Source organism: Tursiops truncatus, chromosome 9 (assembly GCF_011762595.2).
Source record: "Tursiops truncatus isolate mTurTru1 chromosome 9, mTurTru1.mat.Y, whole genome shotgun sequence".
Taxonomy (NCBI): Eukaryota; Metazoa; Chordata; class Mammalia; order Artiodactyla; family Delphinidae; genus Tursiops; species Tursiops truncatus.
The window spans coordinates 104057255-104077523 of NC_047042.1; the positions used below are offsets into that span (position 1 = coordinate 104057255).

The 20269-nt window shown below is 60.7% G+C and overlaps 1 long non-coding RNA gene across 10 annotated transcripts; it reads right to left on the reverse strand.

Annotated features, from left to right (window-relative positions):
- Positions 1-3211: 3211 nt before the first annotated feature.
- On the reverse strand, positions 3212-20266 carry LOC109549168 (uncharacterized). 10 transcript variants are annotated; one of them, XR_012334172.1, is made up of 5 exons: positions 20067-20266; positions 19562-19977; positions 14661-18935; positions 9365-12725; positions 3212-8821 (listed from the first exon to the last, which is right to left on the reverse strand). It is a non-coding gene; the product is annotated as an uncharacterized lncRNA (long non-coding RNA). The 10 variants fall into 10 exon arrangements; XR_012334171.1 differs by lacking the exon at positions 20067-20266 and having other exon boundaries at positions 19562-19674; positions 19825-20060; XR_012334175.1 differs by lacking the exon at positions 20067-20266 and having other exon boundaries at positions 9365-9677; positions 9929-12725; positions 19562-20060.
- Positions 20267-20269: the final 3 nt, after the last annotated feature.

Here is a 20269-nt window from a genome sequence, read left to right on the forward strand (position 1 = left end):
TGTGCTTCCTCTCGATTGACTTTGTGCGTCCACGAGCAGGACGGGTCCTCAGGTAACTGCTTCTTGGCCGCATGCCTTTTCGGCTCAGGAAGGGTTTCCTCGGATGCTCTGTTTTCGGAGAGTGGTGGAACCCGTACTTTGGCTTCACAGGGATGTTATACCCGTTCGATGAGAGTTGTGAACAAGCTTTTGATGTCAACATATTATAAACCCACTAGAACCTTATTTTAACTTAGGTGGTTTGATGTCACAGGTTGCAAATGTCACATTTTGACATTCGTGCCTTAATAATAACATCGTCGGGACTTCCCCGGCGGTCCAGGGGTTAAGAATCCGTCATGCAATGCAGGGGACACCGGTTCGATCCCTGGTGGGGAAAACTAAGATCCCACACGCCACGGATCAACTAAGCCTGCGCGCCACAACTGCTGAGCCTGTGCGCCGCAACTAGAGAGACGCCAGCGCACACACCACAACGAGGATCCCGCGCGCCGCGACTAAGACCTGAGGCAGCCAAAAAATAAACTAACAAATAATTTTTAGAATGATCGTGTAACATTGTTGCCCGTAGGCCATGTCATTCCTTTTTCCTCTGCGGAGACGGGCAGAAAAGTCACCCTTCAGCGCTCTCCTGTCCCCTCCCCCACTCTCGCTGTGAAGGGTAGTTGTGCCTGGTGCCTGTCACGCGCCTCTGCGGCTGGGCCCCTCCTCCATCGCCTGCTGCCCGGCCGTCGGCTTGTGTGTGTAGGCTGATGACTCGCTGTGTCGTTCCCGAGGTGCCTTCTTCGCCTTGGAAACGTGGTGAGCTGAGGATCTGCTCACCTTCCCCTGCGCTGCAGTTCAGGGACCGGCGCCCACCCTGGCCTCCTGGGCCTGCCGAGCCTCCCCCAGAGGCCAGAGCCACAGGGAGGACTTCGCTTGCGGAGGGCATGCGAGGTCGGGCGGGCGGTCCAAGCACGGCGCTCAGTGCAGGGGCCGGGCCTGGCTCAGGATGGCGGCATCAGGACGGCGCGCCAGCTGGGGACGTCCTACAGCAGCTTCGGCTCCGATGCAGCACGAGGTGCTGGCCAGGGCCGTCTGGCCGAGGAACCAGGAACCGCAGGGACCTGTGAGAGCCCGAGCCGGGGGAGGGCCTGGCTAAAGGCACTCACGGTGTGTGACGTCGTTAGCTGCCTGTGGCTCTCGCGGCTCTGGAGGCCGTAAGTCTGAAATCGAGCGTCAGAGGCCCCGGGGTGGGGCGGCACCCGTGCCCTGCCCCTCCTGGCCCTGTGCTCCCAGCCCTGCCGTCCTGGACACGCCACCGCCTCTGTCGGCGTCCCACCTCCCTCTGTGTTTCTCCTATGAGGACGTTTGTCTACTGGCATCAGCCCCCATAACCCACAATGACCTCACCTCCAGGCCCTCAGCTGAGTTACATCTGCAGAGACCTCCTTTCAAGTAAAGTCAATTCGTGGTTCTAGGGACTGGGCCGTGGACATAACCAGGGGGTCGACCGTCCCCCCACTACACGTGTATTTCTAAGAGGCAGAGGCTACCACGCCGTCTGAAAACTGGAGAAGCGTGGGAGGTGGGCCTGCTCGTGGGAAGTTGGGGCCGCCTCATTCAGGCTCCACCGTGGCCACATGGCCTGGAGTAGGTGTCCTGATGACCCTCCGTGAGATGAGGAGGCCACGCCACGTCCACGTTCCCCAAAGCTGCCTGAAGATGTTCCTTTCCCTATGGTGCTGGGCTCATAAGTCTGTGTCTTGAAAGCGTCCCAGGCAACCCTTCCCAGGTAATTATTGGAAAACAATTAGGTAACCTCCAAACCTCCAGTCAGAGGCAAAGAACTTGCCAGGCGGAGCCACACAGCATTCCAGCCCCGGGAACCGATCCCTCTGCTGGGAAGTCCTGACCCTCTGCCGCTGGGGCAGAGCCTTGCCCCCAGCTGAAGTGTCTCGGCCCCCTGCAGGGTGCGCAGGGCCGGGCTCTACCTGCAGCCGCAGGCACCCAGGCGCCTCTGCCCCTGGGACTCGTCTTCCAGGAGCTGAGTGCGGCCCACGGGCTTGTGGCTGCAGCAGGAACTGCCCTGCACCCCCCATCCACCTCTGCACCCCACGCTGCACCCCTGCCAGCCCTCCTGAGGACACGGCCAAGGCTGACAACTCCTGGCCACTTTCTCGGCCACCTGCATGTCCCAAGCCATCACCTCGGGGTTGCCTGGATCTGCGGGGTGGCCTCCAAGTGTCTCCCACCCCCGACCTCACTAACCTTTGGTCTCTTCTTAACTCAGAGCCAAAGGAAGTCCCTGGCCCCACGTCAGCCCCTGCCACTCCTCTGGCAGAACTTGCCAGGGTCTCCAGCTCAGGAAGAGCGGGAGCTCTGAGGATTCGGCACCCAGCGCCCGCCCTCCTGCTAACGGGCTCCACTGGCCGCCTTGATTTCCTCCCCGGCCTCGGGGCCTTTGCACACACTCCTCCCCTGGGAAGGCTCTACCCACAGACGCTCAGCTGACCTGCCCCCTCGCTTCCTTCTGGTGCCCCTTTGCCCAGTGTCACTTTCCCTTCCCACCGTGTTAAAAGTGGTGACTTGTCTGCTCCCTGACTTACACCTCTCTCCATGGCACTAACTCTGTCTGATCCAGCATGGATTTCACTCATTGATGTTTTTTCTCCCCGCCCCCTAGAACGTGAGTTCCATTACCAAGCTCCTAGAGTAAAGCCTAGCGCACAGTGGGTGGTCGCTCATTATCTGTCACGTGGATGGGTTTTCCTGCGCAGTTAGCTTTGGCTAAGCAGGGCGAATGTTAAGTTAATGTCTGTACAGATGTTCAGATTCTGAGCCTCCGGACCGGACCAGAACCCTCTGCCCACGTGGTAATGAGCCTGCTGCCCCGCGCTGTCCAGCCCCACCAGTCCAGCCAGGGCGGCTTTCCTGCCCTTCCGGTGCGTGACGGCGCACAGGCTCCAGCGGGTGGGGTCCCCGGGGGCAGCTGCGGCCCAACAACAGGTCTGTGCGACTAACACCGTGACAGGTGGGCCCCGCCTGACCTGGCCGTGAGTCGCCCTGTTTCTCTGGGTGATCCCACCAGCCAGCGGCTCCATCAGGACAGCGGGTGGCCGTGCCCAGCCGGCCCCAGCACTTAGCGCCACGCCTGGCGTGGGTGGACGCAGCTCTCTCTAAGGAGAGAAGGCGGTGGGAGGGAGGCTGGGAATGAGAGAAGAAACATCTGTGAAATCAATATGTTGAGGAATTTATATTTTACTTTTTAAAGGGTCAAACAAATGAAAAGTCGTTCATCCTGGAGTGCGGTCAGCTGAAGAAGAGGCCCAGGCCGTCTGGGTAAATAATTGCTGTCATCTTAACAGACCAGATGGATGGCTTTCCTGACGGGCGAGCATCTCAGATCCCACCTCCAGGACAGACCTCACAGGCACCTTCCCTTACCCACAGCCATGCCCACCCTCGGCCCACGGCACCCCAGGCAGGCCTGACCCCCCCGGAACCCTCAGGAGGCCAGGCTCGCCGCGGGGAAGGGTTAGGGTTAGGGTTTCGGGGAGGGGGGAGAGGCGCACAGTGGGACCAGAGGCCCAGCGCCAGCCTCCGGGGTCCCCGCCCAGGGGCCGCACAGCACAAGCAGGGCTGCCCGGGGAAGCTCACTGGAGTCCAGCGGCCAGGATTTCGGCGGGTCGGTCACGTGGGCACACAGCACCCCCATAGCTCCCCTGACATGCGCCGCCTGCGGGTGCAGAAGTGGCCCGGGCCGGCCCGCAGAAAGGGGCACCCAGGCCCGGGCATGAAGGCTCGTCAGCCAGGATGGTCCATGAGCCGCCTCCTGGGCACACATGGTCTGCACACCCGCCGTCCACACCCAGGGCCCTCCGGGGACCCCAGCCTGGACTCCACAGGCGGCATGGAGAACCTGCTCTCTCTCGGGGGGGTCTGGGGCTGGGTCGCAGCCGGCAGGGAGGGGAAGGGTCTGCCGGTTTCAGTCGGGATGTAAATACTCCCGCCCTGTTTTCAGGCTGCTGGCGGGACGGTACGCACCTCCCTGCGCTCCTGGAACTGGACAGACCCTCGGGGGGACACAGCCCGGCCCGGGGGGCTTGCACACGCCGGGACATGGGGGCGGGAGGGGCTTCTGGCCAAGAAGCCAGGTCAGGCTTCTGAGGAGGCTGTGGGGTTTCAACTGCCGGGCTGGGAGGGGAAGCGCTCCGGGAAACGGGGACCGCTGGACGGGGCCCCTCCAGGGGTGGCCCGGGGGTTCGGCTGTCTCGGTGGGAAGACTTGGGGCCGTGTTGTGTCGGGAGCCCCGCGGCGTCTGGGCGGAGAAAACGAGGACCGGGTGGCACTTGTGGCAGGTCAGCATCACCACCCAGACCGGGGCGCCCAGGATTCACAAAGGGCTCTCCCCTGGGGGGCGTCTCTCGTGACAACGCCCACCGTTCCTTCCCCGCGGGTCGGGGGACACCTGGAGGCGACTCTGATGGAGGCAGAGAAACAGCTCCCAACACTGGAGCAGGAAGGCGGCTTGTGTAGGATGTGGGGATGGAGGGCCGGTTCCCAGCGGACCCTCAGGGCCCAGGAGGGAGTGATGACCTCTGCGTCCCTGGTCCGCCGAGCCTCGGGGAGGACTGCCTTTGGCCTGTCTCAGGTGAGATGTCCAACCCCAGCTCGTTACCCATGGCCAGAGGGGTGGGTCACATCTCACGACGGACTGCTGGAACCCTACTCGGTCATGCCCACGACTGAGGGGACCACCACTCCTAGCTGCCCACGGACACCACTTGGGAAGCGGGTGGGAGCCCAGCCCAGGCTGGGGCAGCACTCGCTGGACCTGAAGGAAGGCCGAGGGTGGCCTTGCCACGGCCCGGAGAACAGCCCAGCTAAGGCCCCGGAGGGTAGGGCCAGGCCTGCCAGCCCCCAGCGTGCCCGCGGCTTCACCGGGAAGGGGAGGCAGCGAGACGAGAAGCACAAACGCCAGGGTCAGGAAGGAGAGGCGCTGGGCATCGTGAGGGACCACTGCCCGCAGCTCACGCTCAGGATTTAGGGCTTAGAAGTGGAAGCATCACAGTTCTTGAGCTCCGGGAGGTATCTCTACCTGCACCTGTGTTCCCAGCTTCTCGGCCTCACAGAAAACAAGGGCTTCGGAACAAAAAGGGAGCCCACAAGTATGGGGCAGTTCTGGACGGAGCTGGGACTGGGTGCATCCGAAAACCCGGGCTCAGGTCCAGAGGAACGCTGTCACCCCAGGCAGGGCTGCTGACCGTGGGGGGAAGGAGGAGACCCCAGGGTCAGGCGCTGGGGACGGTTCCCTGCGCTAAGTGCCGTGCTCTGCGGGATGAGCCCGGACCCCCAGAACGTGCAGTTGGCATTGCTTCTGTGGGACCTGGTGAGGCAAGGGGGAGCCTGGGGCCGGCGCCCGCTATCTCGGCCCCTGTCCCAGTTCCGGGGCCCCCCAAACCATCGGCACAGAGACCCAGCCCACCTTTCCCTGGGACCGCCAGCCCCCCTGGGTCGCCAGGCCTGGGTCACACGCCGCCATTCCCCATGTGGCCAGCAGGGGCCGCTGTGGCTGCACACAGCACACACGGGCCCAAACACACAGCACCCAAACGTACGTACATGCGCACACTCATACACAGTCACACGCAGAGCGTGGACACATGTATGCACACACCTGCCCCTGCGGAGCCAGCCCGGTGGCGGGGGTTGGGCGGTGGAGCTGGACGAACCCCTTCCCAGGCCTCAGTCCTGGCACATGGGACCACTGACCAGATGCCACTACCCACTTCTGTGCCCAGCACAGCCGCCCCGGGCCACCCGAGCCCCCTGCGGGTGATGCAGATGGAGACACTCCCTGAACTCCGTCCTGGGGGGCCCGAGCCCCAGAGCCTGGGAATGGCAGCAGGAGGGAGGGGATCCCTGAAGGGAGGGAAGTCTCAGCCCAGTGTGGGTGTGCAGAGGACCGACGGGGACAGACAGGGGACAGATGGGACAGGCCAGGGGACAGGCCAGAGGACAGTCCAGAGGACAGATGGGACAGGCCAGGGGACAGGCCAGAGGACAGACAGGACAGGCCAGGGGACAGGCCAGGCGACAGATGGGACAGGCCAGGGGACAGGCCAGAGGACAGATGGGACAGGCCAGGGGACGGACGGGACAGGCCAGGGGACAGACAGGGGACAGACCAGAGGACAGATGGGACAGATGGGGACAGGCCAGGGGACAGGCCAGGGGACAGACGGGACAGGCCAGGGGATAGGCCAGAGGACAGATGGGACAGGCCAGGGGACGGACGGGACAGGCCAGGGGACAGACAGGGGACAGACCAGAGGACAGATGGGACAGATGGGGACAGGCCAGGGGACAGGCCAGGGGACAGACGGGACAGGCCAGGGGACAGACAAGACAGGACAGGGGACAGACGGGACAGGCCAGGGGACAGGCCAGACAGGAGACAGGCCAGAGGATAGGACCTGGCCTCCTCACCCACCTCCCCTCCCAGACCTGAGGACAGGCCCACGCTGCTCATGGCTGGCCCTGCCCTGGACGGGTAGGCAGTCCCCCGAGGGACACCACTTTACCATATGAAGTAACATTCACAGGTTCTGGCATGAGGGACCTGATGCCTTCTGGGGCCGCCATTCAGCCCACCACAGGCAGCCCTGATACATATTTTTTGGGGCCGCGCCGCGAGGCGTGTGGGATCTTTGTTCCTCGACCAGGGATCGAACTCGCATCCCCTGCAGTTGGAACCTGGAGTTGGAACCAGGCTGGCCGCCGGGCTATGCTTCCTTTGGTGTTTAGGCCCCAAAGACGGCATTTCCGCTGGGCTACTCCTGGGGGCTCCCGGCTGGCCCGCGGAAGGGTCCCACCGCCAAGGACAGCGTGGCTCGGTCTGGCCTTGGAGGGAACACCCCAGGCCCAGCGAAAGTGGCCTCCCCAGACACGTGTGCAGCGGGGTCTCTGCCGTCTCAGGCACGGAGCGGGGTGTGTCGTCCCCCGCCGCCCGCTGGCCTGTATGCCGCTAGGCCAGAGGCTCTGCGGTGCCCCCAGGAGACATCTGGCACCGTCTGGGGACATTCTTGGTTGTCACAACCAGTGGGGGAAGGGAAGCCCGACAAGAGGTGGGTGGAAGGCATGGCCGCTGTGACCCGCCTCCCAGGCTGGGACGCCCCGCAGCCCAGAGCAGTGGAGGCGGCCCGGCCCCTCTGATGCACGGGTGGCCGCGTGCCTAAACGTTTCACGGCAGAGACACTCGATCTCAGGTCTCATCCTGCCAGCCGATACCCTCCTCCGAGGTCGCCGGCTCGTGGACGCCATCGACATTCAGTTTTTATGAACAGGGGGCACCCGGACGGGCTGTGGGCTCTGTGGAACACATTTCCTCTTTCAAGTAACTGAAGTCTTAGTTTCAGTTACTCACATCTCCAGCAAAACCATCGGCCGTATTAAGTGATCTGCCGTCTGTGCAAACACCTCTCCCCACAGGACGGCGCAGGTGGCCCAAAGGAGGGTGGAGAAGAACGCGGCTTCTCGGACCCTCGGCCGGGGCCCCGGGAACCAGCCACACGGGGAGGTCACAGCCGCCCCAGACCAGCGCGAAGGGAATTTCAGGCTGACGGTGAGTAGCATCCCGGAGCCCAGGTGGGCCCCGGATCGTTTGCCGGGACGGTCCACCTCCCCGAGTCCTGTGTTTTCTCTGGCAGCCAAAGCAGGGGGAGCGCAGTGTGTCCACAAGTCAGCACGGGATGCGCAGGTGGGTGGGGTGGCAGCCAGGATGACCAACCCCACTGCCAGCCTCTCCGGGCCGCGTGGCGTCTTCCAAGTCCTCCTTTGGGTCACAGTGGGGTCCGGGGGGCAAGGAAGCTGGCCTGACTAGGAGGGCCCCAGCTCGACAGAGGTGGGCAGCGGAGGGCAGAAGTCATCCGCCCAAGGTCCAGATGCTAAAAGAGCCCAGGGTCAGAGGTTGGGACAGAGCATTCGGGACAGGGTGGACTCTGCCCTCTGCCCTCTGTCCTCTGCCCTCTGCCCCAACCCTGCCCTGGGGGCAAAGGGCCAGAGCCTTAGAGGCTGGAGACAAGAAGGAAGGTGAGGGCTTCCCTGGTGGCGCAGTGGTTCAGAATCCGCCTGCCGACGCAGGGGACACGGGTTCGTGCCCCGGTCTGGGAAGATCCCACATGCCGCGGAGCGGCTGGGCCCGTGAGCCATGGCCGCTGAGCCTGCGCTCTGGAGCCTGTGCTCCGCAACGGGAGAGGCCACAACAGTGAGAGGCCCGCATACAGAAGGAAGGTGAGCACAGCCCTGGAAGGGCGGGGCTGCGCATGGGGAGAGGGCAGGCCCCTGAGTCACCTCCAAATAGCACTGGGGGCTGCCAGCTGGGTGGGGGTCGTCCCCTCCACCCCCGGCACCCAGGCCACGGTGCACACTCCACTGTCCCGAGGACTCACGTGGGAACTGGACGCCGCCCTCGAGACGGCTCCGGGTCACCCAGGCAGGCTTCACCGCCGGCCAGGTTCACCCTGTGCCAGGGTCAGGGTGGCCGAGAGGTCTCAGAGCCACCTTCCCGTGAATGACCCTCATCCCACCTCTGACCGGCGCCCTGATGCCCCCGGGCTGGCAAAGCCTCCTCGGATGTCACCCCAGCCTTCCCAACAAGGGTGAGGTGAATTCACATTTGCGCACACCTGTGTCTACACCCGAGGCAGTGCTACGGATCCGGCTGTGAGCCGCTCTTCCCATCCCTTCCGAGGGACGCCGGGAGCCTCTGGTCCCCGCAGCGAAGGGCCCTGGCCTCCTGAATGACGCCGTGTGCAGGATAAATCTGTACAGGGGAGACCTGGGCAGAAGGAAAGAGCAGGGGGATGTGGAAACGTGACCTGGGAAGTCACCCCTTTGCTGCCCCTCCAAGATGCGCTGGGCAGGGAGCGGACTGGGGGGCCTGCAGAGTTGGGGGGGGGAAGACAGGCTGCAGGAGGGGACCAGAGGCCAGAGGCCCCGGGTGGAAAGTGCTGGGATCTGCAGGGAGGGCTGGGGACCAAGGCGGAGGAGCGGGCCCAGCAGGGCTGGGCCGCAGAGACCTGGACTTTGCTGCCTCACCACGGAGCCTCTGCGCCAGCCAACGTGTGTGCCCAGAGGCCCCGAGTGGCTGTGCCGTCGGAGCCCTGGTGGTGGGCGCGTGGTGGCTAGAGGGGACCGCGTGCACGCCCGAGCTGACGGACCGGCCCCCGAGCCCGCCCACTCATGTTCTGCTCCCCGTGACCGGGTCACCTGCCTACATGCCCACCACTATCGCTGACCCCCAGTAAAAGCTCTCCTTAAGAAAAAGAACGAAAAAAAATAAATTAAAAAAAAAAAAGAATAAGAACGTCTTGTTACAAACCGGAGCACAGACGTGGGGCTTGAGTCATTACAAAGCGAGTGTGGGGTAACGGCTGCCAGGCGCCGGGTGTCTCAGCACGCAGAGCCCGAGGGCTGTCCCCGCAGCCCCGCCTCCTGCCCGGGGCCGCCATGCCACTGTTCTGGCAACTTCTTCCCTGCGCGGGTCATCACTTCTGCTGGTGTGAGTTGTTCACATCCTTCATTCTGAGGGATCCTCCCCTGTCTCCCCAGATTTGCTGAGGAATCAGATCCTCTGACCTGTGACCCCAGGTCAGCCCAGCGGATCACAGCCTCTTCTTCCCGGAGAGTCAAGGCTGCGGGACGGAGCCCAGGGGGCCGGTCAACACCCTGTCCGAGAAGGGACCCAGGCCAGGAAGCAGGGCCCTCGTCCTTGAACGGTCTCTGCTGGGGGCGCAGAGGGGTCCTGACGGTCCGTGTGTGAGGGTTTGCCTTCCATGCACTCCTCAGGAAGGAGCCTGGGCTTGGAGCCAGCCAGCCGGATAGCCCCACCCATGCTGTCCCCACTATCCCCACCGCTTAATCCTCTCAGCCGCCTTGTCCTCACCTGTGATGAGCTGCGTGCCTGCGACATGGGACCTCCCACCGGCAGAGATGCCCCGCCCAGCGCCGTCCCTGAGAGCTCAGACTCCACCTTCGAGATGCTCTCTCCAGCCTCCCGGGAGGAAAGCCTGAGCCCCTGGGTCTCTCAGGGTCCCCCGGGAGCGCTGGGGCCGCAGAGGGGCTGGGTTGGACGGGGTGGGGCGCTGGGGCTGAGCTGGAGGCCAGCCAGGGCCAGGGACGGGGAGCGGCTCTGGGGCTGGGGGCTGCCAGGCCGCCCTTGGAAGTGCTCCATGGGGCACTAACTGGTACAAAGCCCAGGTAACGACAGGGATGCCCACCCTGGAGGGCCGCCCCTACCGGTGGAGGCCTGCGAGCTGCCACCAGCCCCTGCGGCAGGACCACACCCAGGGCGGGAGCCACGGGCCCAGCCACCACCGGGCAGGTGCGGGCCCCCCGCGGGCCTGTTGTGAGGCCCCGTGGAGCTGAGCCTGGACACGTGCATGGCAGCTGTTCCCACAGTGGTCGCACGAGGAGGTCCACCCCCCGACCTCACCAGGCAGCCGCTCACCCTTCAGGCTCCCGGCGTGCCGCCTCACGTGAATCAGGCTGCCCAGACGGGTGGGGCCCCAGACTTGATGACCTAAGGGTGTTGTCTCTGATTGTGCGCACACATGCGCTGTGCACGCGGGTAGGCCCGGCCCACGGGCAGGAGGCGGGCGTTCCCAGGCTGTCTGCCGGTGGTGCCGGGAGGGCGGCCCTGGGCCTGGAGCTCTCGGCGCTGACCTCGCCCCTGCTCCCCTCCGCCCCTTCCTCCACAGAGCTCCCACCCGCCCCACCTGGGACGCACCCTCCTCTCAGGCCAGCCTACCTGGTGCGTCTCCTTGGCCTCTTTCTCTGGGCAGCAGTAGATAACCCATCCCGCTCTAAACACCTGTTCACGGCCACCCCTGCCTGTGTGCCCTCCTGAAGGGCGGGGCCCATGTCCACTCACTCTGCATACCAGGGCCCTGCCCTGGGCATCGTCAGAGTTCAAGAAACGTTTGTTGAATGAACAAGGGGCCCGATATAGCTGGGGATGGGCAGGAGGTGGGCTCGGGCTGCCCGTCCTTCATCCCAAATTCCTGACAGGTTTGATGAGACGCGCACGGAGAGGACAAATGTCTGGATACCAAGGGGGAAAGGAGTGGGGTGGGAGGGACTGGGAGACTGGGACTGACACATTTACATTATTGATACTATGCATAAAATAGACAACTGACGGGAACGCACCATACAGCACAGGGAACTCTACCTGATGCACTGTGGTAACCTAAATGGGAGGGAAGTCCAAAAGGGAGGGGATATCTGTATGCGTACGGCTGAGTCATTCTGCTGTGCAGTGGAGGCTAACGCAACACTGCAAAGCAACCATACTCCAATAAAAATTAATTAAAAATTAAAAAAAAAAAGACCCGGGATGAAAGTCAGAATTCCTGATAATTATCAGAAATTCCTGAAATCATGAATTAGTCTGTACTTGTTCTATAACACTTTATTTCCATGTCTCTGATATTGATTGGTTAAAACGAGTGACTAATTTTCCTATGATAGGGTCATGTTAAAAGTTTGGGGGCTTTTCTTTTCTGGGGTACGCGGGCCTCTCACTGTTGTGGCCTCTTCCATTGCGGAGCACAGGCTCCGGACACGCAGGCTCAGCGGCCACGGCTCACGGGCCCAGCCGCTCCGCGGCATGTGGGATCTTCCCGGACCGGGGCACGAACCTGTGTCCCCTGCATCGGCAGGCGGACTCTCAACCACTGCGCCACCAGGGAAGCCTGGCTTTTCTGTTTTATTTTTATTCGTTTTGGCCGTGCCGCTTGGCTTGTGGGACCTTAGTTCCCCGACCAGGGATAATTCCAGGCCCTCAGCAGTGAAAGAGCCAGGGAATTCCCTTTCTGTTTTGAAAACATATAACAATAAATGCTATGATCTAGTTGATTTCTTTTATCATTCTTAAAATACTTGCACCATCTCTCAGACTCTCTGCATCGTTACGGATCTCTAAAAAGTTCCGTTTAATAAGGAATATTAGGTTTAGCCGCACTTACAAGTGTCCACAGCCCACAGCAGACCCTCGAACGTTCTCGGGGAGTGCTGGGATGATGTGACGCTTGAGCGGCCAGCGAGGTTAACACCCGACACTGACCGGGAACCAAAGGCCTCCCAAGTACACTACTCCTCAACACCTCTGGCAGGATTTGAACAGCGCGCTGGGTGTGTGTGCTGACTGGTGTGGATTTTATACGCAGGAATGACTCACTGCCAGCAGCGCCGGCCCTCTCGCCTCTTACACCATGACAGCCGCTGGGAGCATCGCCGCCCCATCTCTCCCACACGCCAACCACAGCCCTGTTTCCCAGATGAGCCGCTCCACCGTCAGCACTTCCAGCTTCCGACTGGACACCAGGGGCTTCCCCAGCTGGCGGTGTCTTTGTGTTGATTAGTAAGTTCTAACTCTTGCAGAAGAATTATAGTCGTTTTTCCTGTCGTGCCAGTTTCTCGACTGCTTTCTCTTGGGATTCAGAAATACATATGTATTTCTTGAGAACTGCCTGGAAGGAAGTTCTTCAATCAGGTTTAGCCACTCGCCGGCCAGGTTCAAGTTGCTGAACAGGTCGCCGGGGCCAGCACCGCGTGGGGGGGCAGCTGGGGCACAGCCGAGTGGCCACAGGGGCTGGGGGGGCCCTTCACCTGGGTCCCTCCTGGCCCAGGGACCAACAGTTCTCCTGTCGGGTTAATCAAACAAGTGGGCACTGAGACATCTGTTTGGCACAGGGAGAAAAGAGAGGTTCTATTCAGATTTAACTTTTTAAAAAAATATTAAAAACGTAGGCTTTATTGATATTTCACAAATAGATCGACTTTAAAAAAAAACAAATTGGCTACTCATTAGCACGTTAGCTCTTAACTGGGGACAGCGCTTTAGCTTGGGTTTTGAAGCTGTCAGCAAGGAACGCCCGTCTGCTCCGAGCCTGCTGGGGCTTCACCAGCGTAGATTTTACAGACGCGCGTCATGGCGCGCACACCCCTCTCATCCATCGGGGTGTCAGACCCTGCAGGTTTGACCACTGGCCAGACCAGGAGCGGCAGAACACTGCCGCCAGACCCGGGACGAGCCACGCCCGTCGCCGAGGGGCTTTGAGAGCGCAGGGGCTGGGGGGATGCCGCCGGGTCCACCAGGGACCCTGCCCGGCCTGGTACTGGGGCCTCGGTGCCCTGCAGGCTGGTTTTGGCCAGGACTCGTGGGGTGTCCCTGGCTTTGGGGCCACCAACCGGTCCTGCTGAGGCAGCGGGCTCAGGCAGGGCCGACAAAGAGAAAATAAAGCGCTCACTAAAGACCCAGCTTCCCACAGAAGCTGTGAAAAGTGGATGTAATTTCCCTGAGACACTCTCAGAGACTCTGCTCTACAGGCTGCCCAGGGACAGGGACGCCCCGGGGCTGGGCTTCCTCTGGGCGTCCCTGAGCTCCCCTGCCCCTCCTGCTGTCCTGGCAGCCGGTCCATCTGGAACCTTCGGGGGACCACACTGTCCTTGTTTTTGTTAAGGGCCTTCTTAGGAGAAAGTGCTTTTTGTTTGTTGAGACTTCTCCCCTGGACACGCCCGCGTTTTAGAACAAAAGGACAGCGCTTAACCCAGGTGACCAGACCTGGGACAGGCCAGAGGCTTCACCCTCCTGCAGGCTCACGGGGCACCAGGGCGGCACCAGCTGACCTTTGTGCCCAACAAGTCCTTCTGTGTCACCAAGGCTGGCGCTGTTCAAGCACCGTAAAAAGACGGCCGGTCGGAAGCACAGGCAGCCAGTGTCCCCGCTCACAAAATGGGCAGCAACCCGAGACCCACACGGGACTTGGCCCCTGACAGAAGGAGCCGGGAGGACTAAGCAGTAATGAAGCGAGCTGGAGGCTTCTGCTAGGCGGTCACCTGGAGGGGACATTTGGGAGGCTGGCCGGCTGGGCGGTCAGGACTGGCCCCCCGCGCCGCCCCCCGGGCTCACTCAGGCTCACAGAGACCATGATGTCCCGGGTCACAGGGCGGCCCTGGACGAAGTGGGGGGAAGCAGGCCTTGCTGCCGGCACCCCGGGGAGCGGCCCGGAGCAGGGCAGGAATCCTGAGAAGCCCGTCCGCCCTGCTTCTCCCCACCTGCAGGCCTCTCTCTGGGAACCTGGGGCCTCGGGGCCGGGCCCCTCCCAGCCCCGCTGTCTGGGAAAGAATGGTCCCTCGGCCCTGAATGGTGCCTCTGTCTCGCCAGACGGCAGACTCATCTCATTGGCACAGATGCGTAGCCAGCCGCAGCCTCGGGCCTAGCAAGGCAGCCTCACCAGAGGGTTTCCTCCAGGGCCGCCCGGGGGATGCTTCTCCCCCAGAGAAAGTGTGCGGGGGTGGCCGCCTGGGCCGGGGTGGGGAGGGCTCGGGGGCTGGAGCCCTCCTGCCTGTGGGTGGCGGCAGAGCTGGGAGGAGCCTAAGAGAGGGACGGGAGTCAGGCAGGACGTCGGGCAGGGGCCAGAGAGGCATGGGCGCATCGCCCCGCAGAACAGGGCCGCCTGAAAGGGCTTCTGTCCCCAGCCATCGCCCCATCTGTGGGCCCCATGCCCGCCACCCTCCCCATTAGTCCTGTCGAGCAAGGCCTCAAAGGCTACCGGTGAAAATGGCAACGTGTTCCCAGAACCAAGGTGAGTGCCCAGGGCCCAGTCGGTTACCTGGGGTGCCTGTGGCCAGGAGGGCGTCGCCTGGGTGCCCCAGGGAAAGTTCGGGAGAAAGGCCAGGCCTCCTGGCCTCCGAGCCTCCCAGTGAGGGAGGGGCCCCTGCAGCACGTCCGCCCTGGGATGCAGATGCTGAGGGGAGCAGTGGGTGTAACTGCAAAGCCCTCAGAGCAGCTGAGCGACAGATAAGAGTTACTCGTTGTTTCATCATCCCTTGCAGTGAGCCTCACCCCTGTGTGGGGCCCAGGAATGGGAATTCTGAGTTGAATTCTGCAGTGTCTGGGAGGGGGGCCTCTGACCCAGCACCAGGTGGGCGTACAGGGGGTAAAGGAGAAGGGGAGCCAGCAGGCCCCCACCTTGGGTCGCGAGAGCCACGTGGGAAAGAGTCTGAACAATAATTCCCAAGTTATTCAGCCTCAGCAAGGGAGGAAATCCTGACACCTGCTGCAACGTAGATGAATGATAAGGACGAGAAGCTCACGGAGAGAAGCAGATGCAGAAGGGAAAATATGGTTTGGCTCCACTTACATGTGGCCCTAGAGTCGTCAGAAAGCAGATGGTGGGGGCACAAGGGCTGGGGAGGAGGACGGACAGTCGTGTTTAATGGGGACAGAGTTTCGATTTGGGAAGATGAGAAAATTCTGGAAATTCTGGAGATGATGACGGTTGCACAACAATGTGAATGTGCTTAGTGCTCCTGAGCTGTGCACTTAAACCTGGTTACAGTGGTAAATTTGTAATGAGTATCTTACTGCAATTAGAAAAAGAAGAAAAGAAAAAATCCAAAAGTAAAGATAAAAAACATATCTGCAGGGGCTTCCCTGGTGGCGCAGTGGTTGAGAGTCCGCCTGCCGATGCAGGGGACACGGGTTCGTGCCCCGGTCCGGGAAGATCCCACGTGCCGCGGAGCGGCTGGGCCCGTGAGCCATGGCCGCTGAGCCTGCGCATCCGGAGCCTGTGCCCACAACGGGAGAGGCCACACAGTGAGAGGCCCGCGTACCGCAAAAAAACAAACAAACAAACAAAACAACAACAACAAAAAACATATCTGCAGGCAAGGGCAGATGAGAACAAACATGGGGTTCGGAAGTAGGGGGTCAGGAAATGGCACTTCGAGAGCCTGCTGTGAGCAGGTCTGGGCCCCGTGCCAGCCTGCCTTCCAGGAGGGGCAGTGGTCCTCCCGTGGCAGGTGCTGGCTGGGCTGCCTGAGGTCAGTGGCCCTGATAGATAAGGGAAAGGACAGTGATTGCCTTTGGGGTGGAGGACTCATTCGTGCTGTTTGAGTATTTACTTTGGGCTTATGTTAATGTCACAATTTAAAGCATTATTTTTAAATGTGACATTTAAAAATATTTAATATTAGTTATTAAATAATATTTATATTATTAACTAATATTAAAGGTTAAGATGCTGGGACTTCCCTGGTGGTCCATTGGTTGAAACTTCGCCTTTCAATTCCGGGGGCACAGGTTTGATCACTGGTCAGGGAGCTAAGATACCACATGCCATGCAGCCAAACAAAAGCAAAAATATAAAACAGAAGCAATATTGTAACAAATTCAATAGAGACTTTAAAAATGGTCCAGGGGCTGCCCTGGTGGCGCAGTGGTTAAGAATCCGCCTGCCAATGCAGGGGACACGGGTTCAATCCCTGGTCCAGGAAGATCCCACATGCCGCGGAGCAACTAAGTCCGTGCGCCACAACTACTGAGCCTGTGTGCCACAACTACTGAAGCCCGAGTGCTCTAGGGCCCGTGAACCACAACTACTGAGACTGCCTGCTGCAACTACTGAAGCCCGCGTGCCTAGAGCCCATGCTCTACAGCAAGAGAAGCCACTGCAGGAGAAGCCTGTGCACTGCAACAAAGAGTAGCCCCTACTCGCTGCAACTAGAGAAAGCCCGCGTGCAGCAACGAAGACCCAACACAGCCAAAAAAAAAAAAGGGTCCACATGAAAAAAAAAAAAAAGGGTCAAGATGCGCCATTGCCGCAGGTCAAACATCTTCTTTGTCCCCAAACCTTCAATGAAGGGCGATGTGATTCACTGTGAGCAAGCATGCGTGTGGAGTGAGTGTGTGTGTGTAGGAATGGGAGTGTGTACATGTGTGTGCAAGTGTGCATGCGTGTACCTGTGGTCCTGCAGCACCACTGGCCCAGGCCTGGCCTGGAGGAAAATTGTCCACGGGGCACGGGGGGGGTCTCACGCCTGTGAGAGGGGCTCGCTTCCCCTTGCCCGTGGCACTTGGGCCCAGAGCCCCGACCTTCCACGTCCACACTGCAGAGAGATGGGCCTCGGCCAGGCCCACAGGGGGACTGGCAGGAAGGGCTGCAAGGCCTTGGGTCAAGGCAGCGGAGCACCGCCTGCAGCCCCGGCACAGGTGAGTGCTGAGTAAGGCTGGCTGGGACCTGCGGGCTCAGCCCTGGGTGGGGGACGGCAGGGCAGGGCTGCCAGGCGGCTAACTCCAGGTCAAGCCCTAGAAAGCTCCGGGCCTGCGCTGGACTGTGGCCCAGGTCCCCGTGGGTGAGGGGGCAGCCTGTCCACGGGGTGTGGCTGGGCCTGCCATCAGCAGGTGAAACCCAAGGTGCGCAGTCTCCTGGAGGCTCACAGAGGCCCACGGGGTCTTATCAGGACCCTGCCCTGTACCTGCTTCAAGCTGTGTGCCCCACCCCCCACCCAGGAGCCCTGACCCGGGCACAGTGGGCCCTGACCTCCACCCAAGCACAGGAACCTTCTGGAAATGTTCTGATCCATGGTGGAGCTGGGGCCCAGGTGAGCGCACTGTTACCTGGGCTCTGAGGGCAGGAAAGCCCTTCCCACAAGAGGGACGTTCGTCCCCACTGCCCCGGGGGCACCGTATTTCCAGGGTCACAGAAATAGCACGAGTCCGTTTCACGAGGGGTGTTTTGTCCTGCTCCAGGGGCCCTTCTGTTACGACTCACCTCTCCAGGTCTGAAGACATTTAGGCCAAAAGGCAAAAATGTCCAAGTTGCAAAGACGAGTCATTGATCACAGTGTGAGCATCCCATTCAGTCATCAGCCTAAGAATTGTCTCCCTGGTTTGTAGCCCAGTCGCTGCGTGGTGACAGCCTCCCGCCATCTCCCGGCCACACATTCAAGTGCTTGTTCATCATTTATCCATGCAATGGCCTCCTCTTGGGCACCTGCTGTGTGCTGCCCTGTACCGGCTGCACCACACGGGTCATGCAAAGCCCCTGACCTCACGCAAGGACAGCGCAGTGGGAAAGGCAGACCCTGCGCTCGTGGTTCCACCAACAGGCTTTTAATTAGAGCTCTGGAAGGTGCCACGAAGGAAACCGATGGTCTCAGCTTGTAAGGATGGACCTAACTGTACTGGACCGAACTTGAGTCTGCTCGCCTGACACAGCAAAGCCAGTCTTCTGACACCGGGTTGTGGTGAAGGGAAGCGCAGCGTTTATTGTCGGTGCCAAGCACAGAGAACAGGCAGCTCGTGCTCAAAAGACCCAAACTCCCCAGTGGCTTTCCGGGAAGGGGTTTGAGAGGCGACACTTTTGGGGAGGGCTGCGGGCCGTGCACTTTCTTCTGATTGGCTGGTGGTGAGGTAACAGGGTGGCGGTTCAGGAATCTCAGTCATCAGCCTCTGGGGGCTATAGTGCTTGTGGTCAGCTGTGGCCAGCACCACCCTTCACCTGTTTCTGCAGATCAGCTCAAGGACATGCCTCAGGTTGTTATGCGTATCCCTTGAGGAGGAGCGAGGACTGTGTTGTCACTGAATTATTACCATTACTTCCTTGCTTCACTGCTTCACCTGTGAATCTGCATTCCCTCACGTCCGTAACTAGTAACTGCTTGAATCTGCTCTTTGGAACTCAGGGAAGGCCTAGGAGACTGAAGCCTTTCTCTACAAGCAAGAAACGGGGGATCACGGAGGGGCTTTTGTACCCGGGAGAGCCTCACAGGATCCTGCTCAGTTTCAATCCCCCCTTTTTTTTAAAAATTTATTTATTTTTATTTTTTGGCTGCGTTGGGTCTCTGTTGCTGCGCGCGAGCTTTTCTCTAGTTGCGGCTAGCAGGGGCTACTCTTCGTTGTGGTGCTCGGGCTTCTCATTGGGTGGCTTCTCTTGTTGCAGAGCACAGGCTCTAGGCACACGGACTTCAGTAGTTGTGGCATGTGGGCTTCAGTAGTTGTGGCTCGTGGGCTCTAGAGCGCAGGCTCAGTAGTTGTGGCGCACAGGCTTAGTTGCTCCGCGGCATGTGGGATCTTCCTGGACCAGGGCTCGAACCCGTGTCCCCTGCATTGGCAGGTGGATTCTTAACCACTGTGCCGCCAGGGAAGCCCCACTTTTCTTTTTTTGTTTGTTTGTTTTTTTGGCTGTGCCACGCAGCATGTGAGACCTTACTTCCCTGACCAGGGATTGAACCCATGCCCCCCCTTAGAAGCAAGGAGTCTTAACCACTGGCCTGTCAGGAAAGCCCAATCCCCCTTTTCTTTGATATTCCTCAATCCTGAGGGCAACAGGGACAGGAATGAGGTTTTGGAGAGGATGATTATAAATCCAGCAAAGGAACTCGGTTTGAGGGGGACCTGGCTTCATAGCCTGTAGAAGTGCTAATAATTTGGACTGAACTGTGAGAAATGAGGACCTGGCCAGGCAGCGGAGGAGGGCTCCAGGCAGAGGGAGCAGCCTCGCAGAGGAGGGAGCGAAGGCAGGAAGACGGAGCTCCAGACCTCAGGAGAGCGCAGGTGGGGGCCAGCCGGCAGGGCAGAGTCCGGGGCATCCCGTCCCCGACTGGGGGGCCCCTCCCTCCCAGGGCCCCGTCTCTGTGCGGGGGGGAGCCGCTCCTGTGCGTCACACAGGGAGGCCCCCGACCTGCCCCAGCAAGCCATCCGTGGGGCCTGCAGCGGCCTCTCGCTTACCTCATCGCTCTCGATCCCAAAAGGCTCCCTCTAGGCTGCCACGTCTCACGGTTGCACACAGAGCCCCTGTCACAGCCAGCAGGTCCCAAGTCCTTGGCGAAAACGTCTGTGGACTGAACGGAGGCAAGGTGGGCTCCGGTTTCACAGACAAGCGCGAGATGTGGGGAGTCAAGGGGGCATCGAGGGGGTTGAGGGGCGCGCGTCTCCAATGGGGCCGGCCCAGGGCCGTGACCTCACGGCCCCCCTCCTCTAGCCCCTTTCACCTGAGCCTCCTGACTTGGGTGCACAAGAGGGGCTGCAATTCCCTTTCGGTTCTCATTGATCAAGGTGGCCATCAATGACCCAATCTGAGGGCATTATTTCTCCGTCTCCCCATTGGCAAGCTTGGAATTCCCTAGAGGTGCCAGATGATGTTTCTGTGAGGCCAAAAAGCAAAGACATCTTCCAGCAGCAGAAACCCCCAAGGCTCTGACTGGTGAGAATAGCTCTCCCACAGGAATTGTACCTGGGCCGGATGTCCTTCTCCCAGGTCAGGCACCCACTTAGGAGAGGAACTCCTTTCTTATGTAATGTGTGGGTTGTCCTAAAGTGTCACGGTTTCCTGTTGACACCCTTGCGTCACCTCTTGACAAACAAAGGCCACGTGGGTCTGCCCTATGTCAAGTCTGGGGCCAGGGGCCCCATAGCAAAATGTTCAGTCATCCTGCT